The sequence below is a fragment of the Zootoca vivipara genome, chromosome 9 (assembly GCF_965207765.1).
Source record: "Zootoca vivipara chromosome 9, rZooViv2.hap1.1, whole genome shotgun sequence".
Classification (NCBI taxonomy): domain Eukaryota; kingdom Metazoa; phylum Chordata; class Lepidosauria; order Squamata; family Lacertidae; genus Zootoca; species Zootoca vivipara.
In genome coordinates, this window is record NC_142592.1 from 37,175,554 (window position 1) to 37,189,930 (window position 14,377).

A 14,377-nucleotide genomic window follows, 5' to 3' on the forward strand; every position below is an offset into this window, starting at 1 on the left:
AAAGTTTATCATACAACCTGTCAATAGAATGCTCTATCTGTCATGTGTTCATTTTGTTGATTATTTATGCCTCTCTGAAGTGAAGTCACTGTGGGGAAGGAGGGCCTGAACATGCACATCTGAGTCTCTTCCTAAGTGTTGGGTACTGAGAAATTTGTAAATGGAAGCCTATTCTCTCTTAAGGCCCTTTTATCAGTTCAAAGATATGCTAGTTTAAGAAAATTAAGGAACTGTGTTTCTCTCTCTCTCTCTCTCTCTCTCTCTCTCTCTCTCTCTCTCTCTCTCTCTCTCACACACACACACACACACACACACACACACACACACACACACACACAAACACACAAATCTGGTTATATAAATTAATGGTCTTACTTGTGTTAGCTTTATATGAAAGCATTACAGTATATTCATTGCCAGTTGCTTACTTAATCTTGCTTTCTTCATCTACAATGCTGAAATTTCTGTGCTAAGACCATGCATTGCAAAACCATTAGCTTTAGTTCCTCAGAACTAATTTCCTGACTTCAGAATTATGGATAACTTCCTTTTTCTTGTGGTACGTCCCTTTGTATTTAGCTTGTTTGCTACACTGCATTAAAATACCGTATATACTGATCACAATTTCAAGCAGACTTGCATATTTATAGTATGGTCAGTTTCTAATCACTTATTTTAACATTTGCATCCCGTTCTCATTGCAAAGAGTATTTGGAGGCTGACTACTTCCTAGTGCAATGGGGCATTGTGCAAGCATAAAGAGGCGCTGTACTGTAGTAAGTCCCATCTGATCATATCATTGCCCCATGGTGTGATAGACGGCACTGCTGTCCATTGCCTCTGAAATCTTACACAAGAGCAAACCAGTTAGGACGTGATCTGAAGCTTCACAGGGATCAAGATTGCTCCATATAATCTGAGTCTACCTCAGTCCTCCATGCTGAAGTGTAAGGGGCAGCCCCACGCAGTGCTAAGCATGCATCAATATTTCTGTATGCAAGCTGGAACTATTATTGCTTCAGAGCATCACTCTTTTAGCTGCTGATGCACATTTCATCTTATTTTTCCTTTAGGCTATGCTGCGGTCACTTCAGCGTAAAACCATATGAACTTAAACCACTCTTAACAACAATTGTAGACCTACATTTTTGTGACCCTGAAGTTTAAGCTTTTATGGGTGCCCCTTTACAACCAGCAAATGAGGTCTGGATAACCACTGTTAGCTTCTTTAGTGGGGTTGTTCACAACCATCTTTACAACAGCTGTGCTACTGACTCTCAAACTTTGGGATTGTTGAAATATATACAACAAAACACTCACAAATTTGCGTTGTGCAACCCATTTTTTTAAAAAGGAATGTGGACTAAAGTTGCTTCTGGGGCCCCTCTGGGATAACAAATTCTCCTGTGGAACAATGGGTCAGTGTCTCTGGCTGTTAACCAGAAGTTTGGTGGTTCAAGCACACCCAGGGATGGCTGTGAGCAGAATTCCTGCACTGCAAGGGGTTGGACTAGATGACCCTTGGGTCCCTTCCAACTCTACAATTCTAAGATTCTGTATTGGTTGTGAACTCTTCCATGAAAACTATATTGTGAGCTGTTAGGAGTCCACCTAGTGGGGAAAAGCGGGACATAAGCTTTAAAAAGAAATTCAAAAGCTAATGTTAGTCAAAATATTAAAATGCAATTTCACTCCTTTCTCAATGCCTGGAAGTCACAGTTAGTAGACAATACTGAGCAAGAGAGTTCAATAGTCTTATCAGCCCAAAGCAGTTTCCTGTGTCCTAACTCTTTCAGTTACTGATTAGTTCAAAGAAATTTGATCCCCCCCCCCAATGTGATAAGACCTTTGCTGAAGAGAGAGAGAAGACACATTGATAACACTTGTGGTTGCAGCCTCCACCAAATATATTATTTGCATTTAATAAGAACCACGTCTTTCAAGTTGGAAGCTGGTGAAATAAAGGAGATATGTACATACATTTGGTTTATTCCCCAACCTATAGCTGCACACTTTATTCATTCCATCTTTCTTCCTCCCCCAAAACAAAAGCTAGATAATTTGTAGCAGCAAAAATAGGTTTGTTATTTACTTAATCATCTGCTGTTTATAAGCAAGCACAGTCAAAATAGGAGCATAAGAAAAACCTGAATGTTATCATAGAGGTCTTATTTAAAAACCAGCAAACCAGGGCAGGCACCTTTATTTCCTGTCTCTCCTGTCACTGTTAAATGCAATTATAACTACAAGGTGGCTTTCAGACACCAGCTAACAGGATGGCATGACAATCAAATAAAACCAAATTAAAACAAGGAACTCAAAAAAGTACTGTACTTAATTTGGAGACAGCTTGCTATGGAGAAGCCGGAGTGCAAGTTAAACACCTCACACTCTAGGTACAAAGGTAGACTTGCTAGAGGGAGTAGTACACGGTGTTTTTTTTATATTTAGAAGAGTTTAATAAAAGTCCAAAATGTCTTCCATGAGACTTTTGCAACCACAGGTATTATCTTCACAAGTATTATTTGAAATTTATTATTTGCAGAGGAAACTGAATAGATTCAGAATAACTCTGTTACAGCTGCTTCCAGTCCTGGCTTGTTTGACGGGCCACAGCAACTATCTCAGATTCAATTCCACGTATGAAGAAGTCATTTTCACCCCGGTCTGCATTCCATAAATTGGCTGCCAGCCAGTAGGGTGTACCATTGTCAATGCTTCAGCAAATAAGCAAGCAAGCAAGCAAATACTTTGTGAAAATAGAGAAGAGTTGGAAATAATAGTTTCAAAACTAACTCAGTTTTTTAAATTAAAATTTGGAATAGAAAATTAAACAAAAATCCTGGTGTGAATTTCATCTCTGCCTTAATGTGTGGCACTTATTCTGTGATATGTGTGATGTGGAAGAGAATGAGATGCAACTATTAAAAACTATGGTAGCAGTTTAGTGCCTGGCATTGCTCAGGGAGGCTAAGAAGCAATATATATATCAGTACAGTTTTAAAAGGTTCAGTCCTCCAAATCTTGATGCAGAATGACATCCAATTATATCCAAATGTAGGCAAAAATCTTCTCTTTGATATCAGGAACCATCAGGCAAGATTCAGTTACAATATCTTAGGAGGTGCCCAAATGCACAGGAAACAACTTGCCAAAATATAAAGTTGATAAGCAAATGTGACATGCAGCAATAGTATTTTCCCCATCAGTTCTTAATCTTTTAAAGCCTTTTATTTAAAAAACAACACTGCAAGCAAATTTTCGCAGGAAAATAGAAATTGTTTCCCTTCAGTGAGCTATGAATCCATAAAAACACACAGCACAAAATGAGTATCAGGAAAGCAAGCAAAAAATTTACATATTTATTACCAGTAATACAATGGGAGTCAGAAAAGGTTATAGACAGTGGAAGGCAATAATGCCCTTATCTTGTGGCACTGGCACAAATGGGGGATTATTCCACTTAAGAGCAGGCTGCTATGCAGTTGGTTGGTTTCAAGCTGACTGGGCTGATTATCCACAACAGTTAAAAATGATGCTCTGTGCTGGAATTTGGAAACAGTAAGAACAGAATCTGGTAAACGTAGAATGTGCAGAAATTCTTATTTGTGTTCCAGCTTTAAAACCTTTGGGTAGACTATTAGAAATATACTTTTTTAATATTAATAATGTGGTAAGCTTTTAGTATCCCCGGAAAGATCTTTAGTGTACAATTCTATATTTCAAGTAAGATTCCTTTCACAGTCATCCACATCTGAAGTGAATATTAAGTTTATTATTATATAGTACTAGTATCATGAAGCCCGTTAAAATAACGGGTGCTAGAGCAGACCTGTTGCTCTAGCAACCTCGGGGACATGTGCAGAGCTGATGAAGCGGCGGGTCTACGCTCCAAGTCCCAATGGATAGAACTGACCCGATGGGGTGGGAGTTAGGAGAAGGCCTCGCTTTCTTTCCTCCTCCACCGAGGCCAGCAAGTGGCCCTACGAACTCCCTTCCCGGACCTCCTACCTCAGCCTGGCTCGAGCGCCGCAGCGGCCTGCCCACCTCATTCTCTCTCCTGCTGGCGTCGTTCCTCGTGCGGATGAGCCACCGGGCTCGCCTCTCCCGTCAGGGCCTACAAAGAAGCAGCACCCGGCGAAGGGGAACGGGCGGTCCTCGTGCCCGCCTCGCCGCCTCAGCCTGGCTTGTCTCCCTGACGGGCCGAGCGGGCGCCAAGCTCCCCTCTCCAAAGTGTTTCTGCGCTCCAAGTCCCAACAGCTGTCCGTGGGGCACATGCACAGTAGCGCAATCCCACGGACACAGGGACTGGACGCAGAGACACTTGGATATTATTATATAGGATGAGGAATGGCTTTTCATAGCCCATTGCTTACTTGTCTCTGCCATGGAATATGCAGAAGAGCATCCACAGTAAACTACACAAACTGAAAAGCAATAGCAACAGAAAAGGGCTTTGTAGATTCTAGGGCAGGGATGAGGGCCCTTGGGCCCTGGGGAAAATAAAAGTATTTCTAAGCAGCCCCAAGCAGCTTTCCCCCAGCTGTGTGTCAGTTAGCAGAAGACAACAGAAGACAATAGCAAAGTTAAGAATGGGAGGTTACCAGGACAACAGGCAGGGCATGGTGTCACACAGGAAAAATGTGTCCCTTTGAAATTTAGAGGTTGGGGGATAATGCTGGGCTGCTGCGAAGGCTGGGCTCCTCCTGAGATGTGGATGCTGTAAGATCTCTCTCCACTGAAAGCTTTCAGTGTAAATATGTGTAAATAAATCATATTTCAAAGATACTGTAGACTGCACCACACCTCATTTCCCCCAAAGGAACACAGACCCTAGTTGAGTTCCAAGTCCCCTTGTAATCTTGCATACCTCTCAGCAGAGATTGGGGTGACCACTAACAATATAATAAATATATGCAATTTCAGTAATAGGGAATTCAGTGCTGAGGCAGGAGGGAAGCCACATTCACCCACATTTGCTCCCATTTGTACTCTCTGTACTTTGTAGCCCTTTGCTGCTTGTTTACTTTATTGAGTTTCTGGTAGAGATACTTCTTCAGTGTTACTATTATCCAGACAAACAGGTTTTCCTGCACATTTCTATCAGCTTCTTCATCAAGAATACTTAAACAATGTTAACTGGCGGTTTTAAAAAAGCAAGCTAAGCTGTGTTAGAGTTGAAACTTGTTGCAAAGTCTGATCTCTACTGCAAGTGTGTTAAATAAGGCCAGTTTTGTAAGTTTGTGGTGTTTACTGAGGTAAATGAAACCCATAAGCAGGTGGTTAAAAGAAAAACGAAGCTTATATATGAAGGAAGTCACTGCTAATTGGGTGAATTATAGTATGTAGTACATTCTGCACTACTAACGTAATTAACCAGACTTAAGAAGTTTTTTTTTATAAAAAAAATCCAAGTTAGGAAGTGGACTAAGATTCTGTTAATAGATAGGAGGAGCAGGTTTCCTGTCCCTACTTATTTCCTCATGACCATTTTTTCCGACCACAGCTCAGGAAAGACTTGCACCTGACCCGAGGGCTATTCAGCAAAATTGCTGATCCACAATATACATTCAAAGCACATTTAAAACATCCAACACCCCCACAGAATCCTGGGAAATGGAGCAGAGCTATAGATCCCAGTACCCTTAACAAACTACAGTTCCAAGGATTCTTGGGGGGGAACCATGTGCCTTAAAGGTGTGCTAAATGCCTGCTGTGGTCTGCCAAATATTGTTGGGGACCCAACTCCCATCAGCCCTAGTCGGCCTAGCCAGTGGTCAGGGATAAGGAATAATGAGAGTTGTAGTCCAACAACATCTGGATGTCACCCAGGTCCCCACCCTGCATTACTGTTATAGGCACACCCACATTTAAGCCAAGTTTGCCCCAATAAAATTTCATTTCTATTGTTATTGCAACCTCAACCTTCTTTTCCCACTGGCCTTCTGCCTCCATTCTATAGGAAGTAGTTTCTCTCTCATAGCTACAACTGGTATTAAAATTCAGAGTTAATAGTCCAGGTAAACATTACTAGGAACCTCCCCTGCCCACCCCCCCACCCCCGGCCGTAAAATGTGTCTCCATTTAAAACAGGGGTACACAACTTGGTGCCCTCCAGATACTGGCTGGACTATAAGTCCCATCATCCCTGCCCACTGGCCATGTTGGATGGGGCTGGTGGGAGTTGTAGTCTAGCAACACCTGGAGGGCACCATGTTGGCTACTCTTGATTGAAAACAATGCAGGTTGGAAGAAAGAATGCAGAGGTTTCTGGCTGGCAACGGTATAACATTACATATGCATTTGGTACCGTGTCATATATTTTAAAACTGCACAAAATAACATACATTTATTTACTCATATGTATCAGTTATCACAAACACTGGCACCACTGAAGGAACCGGACTGGAGCAGCACACTCCGGTGCTAATATAGCACACAATGTATACTTTCCAACATTGGAAATATATCTCAGGAAGTCGGCTGACTGGCTGGCAGACATTTAATTGCTACAGTGGAACTGTTGTGCCAGACAGACTTCAAGCTGCCTGACTGTCAAAGTATATTGGAAAGGAAACCAGTAAAGTAACACTTTTGATTAAGAAGCTGGGGGTGGGATGGGGGGAACGACTTTGATGAAATTGCATATGGATTCCAGAAATGGCTCATAATGGCATAGGTCAGAGACATTAATTGGACATAATTTTGTTATTTTGTGAGTTTTCACAGCCCATTAAAAGGAGAGCTACGTGTGTGTGTGTGTGTGTGTGTGTGTGTGTGTGTGTGTGTGTGTTGCCACTGGGAGAATCATAGAATTGTAGAGTTGGAAGGGACCCCAAGAGTCATCTGCAATGCAGCAATCTCAACTGAAGCATCCATGACAGATGGTCATCCAACCTCTGCTTAAAAACTTCAATTGAAGGAGAGTCCACAACCTCCTGAGGGAGTCCATTCCACTACTGAACATCTCTTGCTGTCAAAAAATTCTTCCTGATACGTATTTAGTCGGAATCTCCTTTCTTGCAACATGTATCTATCGGTTTGGGTCCTACCCTCCAGAGCAGGAGAAAACAAGCTCCCTCTTTCATGTGATAGCCCTTGACAATATTTGAAGATGGCTACCATATCTCCTCTCAGTCTCCTCTTTTGCAGGCTAAACACACCCAGCTCCGTCAACCATTTGTAATATATTCTACAAACAAAACACTAAAAAAAAAAGTTATCCCAATGAGATCACTTGATTGGCTCAACATTCAGACGGATTCAGTTTTTAAATCATTTTAATAATTAAAATCAGTTCTCTAAAATCTGGAAAGTATGAAGCAATTTCAATATTTCTTGTATAGCATTTGCTCTATTTTGTATAGATATCATACATTATTAATGCTATTCATTTGCATTTTGTGGAGTTGTTAGTCTTACACACTTTTAATAATATTAAAATGAGCTTTGATGCCTCATCACTCAAAAAGCAGAGAGACCTAGCAGATGCATCCCCAATAGAAACTGCTTATGTTCCAAGTACTGTGTCATTTTTCTATAATTACACTGGATAATCACACACATATCAACAGATTACTTTTAATAAGCAGCTACTGAGATCAATATTTATTACTGATATAATTGCATAGAGGACTGTTCATGCCTCAGTTGTCCCTCTGTGGAGGAAAACCTCCAATCTCGAGTTTTGTTGTTTATTTGACCATGAGTGAGTGCCTTTGTATTGCAGACACAGTGTATTTTGGGAACCAGAGAAGGTACTGTTGAAGTGCAAAACCCCACTAACATTATTACAGTATTAATGTTTTTTGGACTTATTTCACATCGTGAATAGCTCTGGGTTTTCAGCATGTGAGGGATTTGAGGACAAAGCTGTGAATAAAATATTCCCATTGTTGACATGTCCCTTTGTGTGTCTCAGTTTGCAACTTCACACACACACACACACACACACACACACACACACACACACACACGTTTAGCTGAGGTTTCTGTGTGTGCATGGATAGGCACCCCTCCCTAAGGAAGCTATGACAGAAGGCCTGTGCAAATGTGCTTCCTCTTCCTTTTACTCCCCAACTTTTAAGGTCAGAGGATCTGGAAAAACGTCCTCCACCCTGCGATTTGATCTCATGATTGCAACAGTGCCACTGTTCCTCTCCCCACCGCCAGCCCCCTCCAATCCACTTCCCTTCTCCACCCTTTCCTCTCCTAGTTTAGCTGTTAACCCCTTAAATGCCGCTTATTGACTCAACCACTCCACATGGATATAATAAGAGAGAGGAGGAATGAGGGAACGCAACATTTCATACAGTTACCATGTACTGGGGTGACTCTTAAACATTCTAGCAGTGCTAGGATATAGGAAAATTATCCTAGTCTGGTGCCCTGGGCATCTGATTTGTATGCCACATTTCATCTTTTGCATGCACACAGAGACATACAGAAATACTTTTCTTTACTCCAATATCTTTACAGGGTTGTGGTTTGATGTGAGCTGGATCTCTGGCAGGACCAGGTGTGTCTGCCTCACTTCTTATAGGCATTGTATTTGGTGGATGAAATTCTCCACGCTATCTGGAAAAGCAATGATTTATAAAAGGCCAAGATAGGTAGCCAGGGGCATGTAGTCTCCTTATGTAGACAAAAGTTGGGGAAACAATCTGAAGATTGCACGTGCTGCCACACTGTTAAAAATTGTGATGCTTTGCCTCCTGCCCTATTCATCCATTGGTCTGTTACATATCCTGCCTGCTATGGCAAGAAACTGGGAGTCCTATTTGCTACAGCTAGTTGGTAGAAGATGAATTGGGAAGCCACAAGGCAGCATCTTCTTCCGCTGTTTTGATACCATTATAAAAAGAAATAGCACTTCCAGGCGGTGAGCTTGTAACCCAAAAGCAACCTTGGCAATCATTAATAAGTAATGATTGTGTAAATAGATCCATTTAAATTATATATGTACTAAATAATGTATGTATCCACTGGCGGAGAAAGGGGTGCGGTGGGTGCGGTCCGCCCTGGGTGTCATCCCGGGGTGTGTGTGACATCGCCCACCCCACCCCCCGGAACACTCGCCGCTTGCTGCTCACCACTCGCCGCAGGTGACACCCCCCTGGGATGCTCGCCACTTGCCGTGTGCAGTTAGCCCCGCCCCTGGGTGCTCAGCATGTGCTAGAGCAGCTAGTTCCGCCTCTGTATGGAATACAATGGAACACATAGTGTGATTCAACGTGTCTGCTTTACATGGCTGGTCAAAAGAGTTTGCTACTTGAAGCAGAGTCTCCATTCCCTCTCTAGGCCCAACACCTCAAAAAGTTTTCCTGCACATTTCAGACATCAAGGAGTTACCTGCACTTGTCTTTCCTCTGCTCTTTCCAGGCATGGCCCCCAATTTAAAGCACTGGGGAGCACACTTTTTCCCCCTTTGCTCCAGAACTTTCCCCATGAAAACCCACTCTTTAAAGCTCTTTAGAGCAGGTTGTCATGGGGAAAGCTTGGGGGGGGGAACACTTGGAGACTTCTACCTCATAAGATCAAGGCAAAAGTTTAGTGTGGATAAAACCCAAGTTCAGCCTTCATTTATTCTTCCCTACCTTCTCGGTGCTGCCCGAAGCAGGCTACTTCACCCTTCTGCAGGGCAAATGTCCCCCTACCCGTGCCCAATCTGCAAACTATTTACAAAAGGTGCTAGTCTTTAAAGTACTATAGCCCCCCCCCCTTGTTTCAATTTCCCTGTAATCGGAGCATATAATCATTGTTTTGCTGTTATGTGATACCATACAGCTTTGAGTTGTAGCACTTTTTTTCTTCTTAGAATAATTCAGTGTACAACAGGATGGCCACATTTTCTGCACAGAGAGCAAAAACCCACCATTTGGCTGAACCCCTACTCCGCATAACACATCCTCAAGGGGATCCCCTCATACAGCACATTGCAAAAGTCCATTCTTGAGGTTACCAGGGTGTGGATTACTGTGGCCAAGCTACCCCTGTCCAGGAATGTCAACAGTTGGTGTACTAGCTGAAGCTGGCAAAATGTACTCCTTGCTGTAGAGGCCATTTCTGCATCCGTTGACAATGACAGCACTTAGAGCACCTCCAATTGATGCACCTGCTCCTTCAGAGAGAGGGAAATCCTCTCCTGACTCAAAACAGCAGAGTGTTACATCAGCTATTGGCTGGTAGTTGCCATCTCCGGGTCCAGTGTTGTTTCTTAAGGAGCAGGTGCTTCACTGACTTATTTGGACAGAAAGAGCTTAGTCTGGACCCACAACCATGATAGATGATTTACTCTGCACCAGGCATAGGCAAACTTGGCCGTCCAGATGTTTTGGGACTACAACTCCCATCAACCCTGACCACTGGCCCTGTTAGCTAGGGATGATAGGAGTTGTAGTCCCAAAACATCTGGAGGGCCAAGTTTGCCTATGCCTGCTCTGCACTGAGCTAGCATTTTTGAAGAGCACTGAAGAGGGCAGGACAGCAGGGCCACCTAGGTCCAGGTGGAGGATGGACTGGCCAAGAGGACAGTTGTCAGATGCTATCCCTCACCTCTCCTCACCTGACATGTCCATCCTCTCATGTCATATCTCACCCTGCTCAACAGTTAATACCCCAACTCACCCCACTTGACACGCATACACATTATATTCAGCCAGGTACGTGATAGGAGCCAAGTCTATTCCTGTTGCAAATGCATCCAGATAAATAGGTCCCACCTGGTAAGGGCAGGCAGCACCTACTCAGATGCAGAGGTTTCCCAAGGCTCGCATGTAGACACAGACCTAGATGTTAACAATGTATGTGTCTATACAGATATTGCACAAACTCCAATGTAGTTTCTGGGTCCCAGAGATTTGGCTGCCAGGACACAACATGACAACAGAATGACCAGCAGCTTAACCAGACAGAGACAGGAGAGGGAGCTCTCTCCACATTAGTCAAAAGAGAAGAGACGCTGTGAGGGTATCCTGCTTACAAAGTTAAGAGACAAGAGCTGGAACTCTCCCTATTACTATTGCCAGGTTTTGGTTTGTTTTTGTTTAACAAAGACCCACCTCTTTACTTCTTTCTGGATACATCAGGCATCCCCAAACTTCGGCCCTCCAGATGTTTTGGACTACAATCCCCATCATCCCTGACCACTGGTCCTGTTAGCTAGGGATCATGGGAATTGTAGGCCAAAACATCTGGAGGGCCACAGTTTGGGGGTGCCTGGGATACATGATTCTGAGGGAAAGTACATATTGGTAAAAATAATTCAGGGTGTTTTGAAATGTAGTGAGATTAACATTACCTGCCTTCCTTTCTCACACCCATTCACAATTTTCAAAATATTGTTGCATACTACCCCAATCTCCAAGTGGTGTGAGATCCAAGTGTTTTGAGGCACTTACCCAGAGTTCAGTTTCCTCGGAATGAGAGACAGTGGAGACAGAGGTGTTTTTATGATATATGGTTTATTTACACGGATATACAACCTGAGCCTATGATGGAGGGGCTCACAGTGTTGACACCCCAACAAGATCTTTCTTCTCCTATAGCCACAGCCTTGGATTCCAGCAGAAATCAAGCATGTCTCTTCCTAACAGGCTTCAGGCTGCCTCCTCTGTCTAGCGCCTGGCTCTCACACACGTCAACTTTGGATTTTGTGCTTCTAACTGCCAGCAATTTGGTAGCATACTTCACATAAAATGCTCCCAGAATCAGAGACCCATCACCCCATCATTGCTAGGGAAGTAAGGAAGGCAGCTATACTTGCCCTTACTGTACCTGCTCTCTGGCTGCAGGGTGGGGAGCAATCAGCCCAACACCTGACATTTTACGTCAAGTAAGTCCCGCTGAACTTGACATTTCCTTCTTAGTAAAGCATGCAATAGGATCAGGTAGCATAAATAATTTAAATCTACTAGTAAGGCATGATATTTTTGTAATTTATTTAAAAAAGCTATGAATCCACTTTAGGAGGAAAGGTACTGGTTTGCTGAGAAGAAATTGAAAGGGCACCACCATTTCTTCATCCTGTCTAGACTGAAAACAGTTTATGTTCTATCAGTGTTTGTGGTCTGCAATTTTAAAAGAAAAGGAAAAAAGCCCTGCAAGTTGGCCTTGTGTGCCTGCCTAGTGTTTCCAGGCAGTGGATGCTGCACCAGCATGTCTTACCCACAGGATAAGTGCTTTCTAACATTAGCATTGGCCAATGTGAGCAAAACAAAGATGTCTACATAATTATACCTTTACATGCAGTACCATTTATTCCAGGAACAAAGTGCCATGGAGCATGGTTTGAGGAAGCTAGAAATAATTGCGTCCTGGAAGAAATCTTTGAGAAATGCCTCCATTAGCATGCCTCCAAAAAAGCATGCCACTTATAGAAGAATCTTTTCCATGCAAATCTTTAAGACCTCTTAGAAGGTTTCATTTGACAGACAGGAGTAGATTAGGCATGTGCAGACAAATTGGAGAGGGGCAAGACGCATGTCTATTTCCTAACAAGCACTGGTACTCTCTGTACTGCTTACAAAAGGTCCATAGAATATGTATTGCTTGAAGCAATCTCCTTTTCTCCATGAGATCACATTGCATTATGTGTATGCGTCCGTCCCTTCATCTTCATCTTCAAAAAGCAATGTAAGTAATGGTGACAAGAATGTATATTTTGAAGGCACCCGTTGTAACTGTGTGTACATTAGAATCTTGACCTGGTTTTGGCATCCGGGATGCACTTCATCAGAGCTAGAAAATATCCCAGGTGCAAGATCACCTGCATGCTTCAAATTTGCAGCTGGATCTTATGAACATTGGTATTTGTTGTGCCTTTCCCACTCTATGTAGGGCTATTGACCCACAGGAAACATCAGTCAGTGGTTAGAACCAATGGTAGTCAGAGCCGGAGATATTGGTGGATAGAGCCATCCTTCTTTGCTCTTCTCCAATCACTCCCTTTCCATACCTGCCATTTTCCTATCTTTTTCTGCTGGCATGATAAGCAGTAGCATGATTTAACAAAAACCCCATCAGTAAGTAGTTCTCACTTCAAACCTTTCGGGCACCCTCTAGATCAGGAACCCTCAAAAGGCAGGTTTCTTGGTTGTGAGGAGGTTTGTGAGCACATTCAGGCAAATACACTGGCATGTCCCCTTCAGATCTCCGCCAGATGAAGGCCAGAAATGAAGGGGGTATGCCCAGTGATGTTGGGGGTTGGGCCAAGCTTGTGCCCAAGTTGTTCTGTCCACAAGAAAATACGCTCAACACTTTGCTTACAATAACAACCTGTTAAGAGTATTTTGTGGCTACAGATTCAAATCCAGTGGAGAGGACAACCATCATGACAATAGGCCCACTCGACAATAGGCCCCTTCCTAAATAGCACTCTGCTATGTCCAAAGTAGGGACCCAGGTGGCGCTGTGGTTAAACCACTGAGCCTAGGGCTTGCTGATCAGAAGGTCAGCGGTTCGAATCCCTGTGACGGGGTGAGCCCCCGTTGCTTGGTCCCAGCTCCTGCCAACCTAGCAGTTCGAAAGCACGTCAAAATGCAAGTAGATAAATAGGAACCGCTACAGCGGGAAGGTAAACGGCGTTTCCATGTGCTGCTCTGGTTCGCCAGAAGCAGCTTTGTCATGCTGGCCACATGACCTCGAAGCTATACGCCGGCTCCCTCGGCCAATAATGCGAGATGAGCACGCAACCCCAGAGTCGGTCACGACTGGACCTAATGGTCAGGGGTCTCTTTACCTTTTATGTCCAAAGTATTGCAGGTCTCCAGAGCAAGGTTGGTCAACAGACTGGAGCTGACATAGTGAAATGTACTGAAGAACCATCATTTCTCTCCGCTTTGAAGATAGCTAACCTTGCAGAGTCTAGCCTGGGTTTCTTCTTGCTCAGGGGAGGAGAAGCCAACCGTTGAAAACTGTAAAGCAAAACAAAAGGCAGAAGAAACCAACTGACAAAAAAAACTAGGGAGATGAAAGAGTCTGAAAAATGAATATAAGAAGAGTATGATGTGGAAAAAAGTAGAGTCTCTCTACCTTTGAAAGGAATATATTCCAAGATCATAAAAACCTGGAAGCTAAACAAATGTAAGCATATTAGTTCATTTTAAAAGGCAGAGAAGAGGGGGAGATGCCACAATGAATGGCTTGTCCACTCTAGAATCCCTTTGAAGACTGCTCCTGATTCAGAAACCTATGCCTGCCCTGATGTGCGAAGCAGGACGCTGCACTGTGTTCATATTGGGGCACTTGTAATGGATAGGAGCATCCCGTACAAGCCTGGAGTATAGAGTTTATCTCAAGTGATTGGATTGTATGAGAACGTAGAAGGCAATGTTTAGTTAAGTGGGTTAAAGCTACAAAATGGTTTATTGCGTTATTT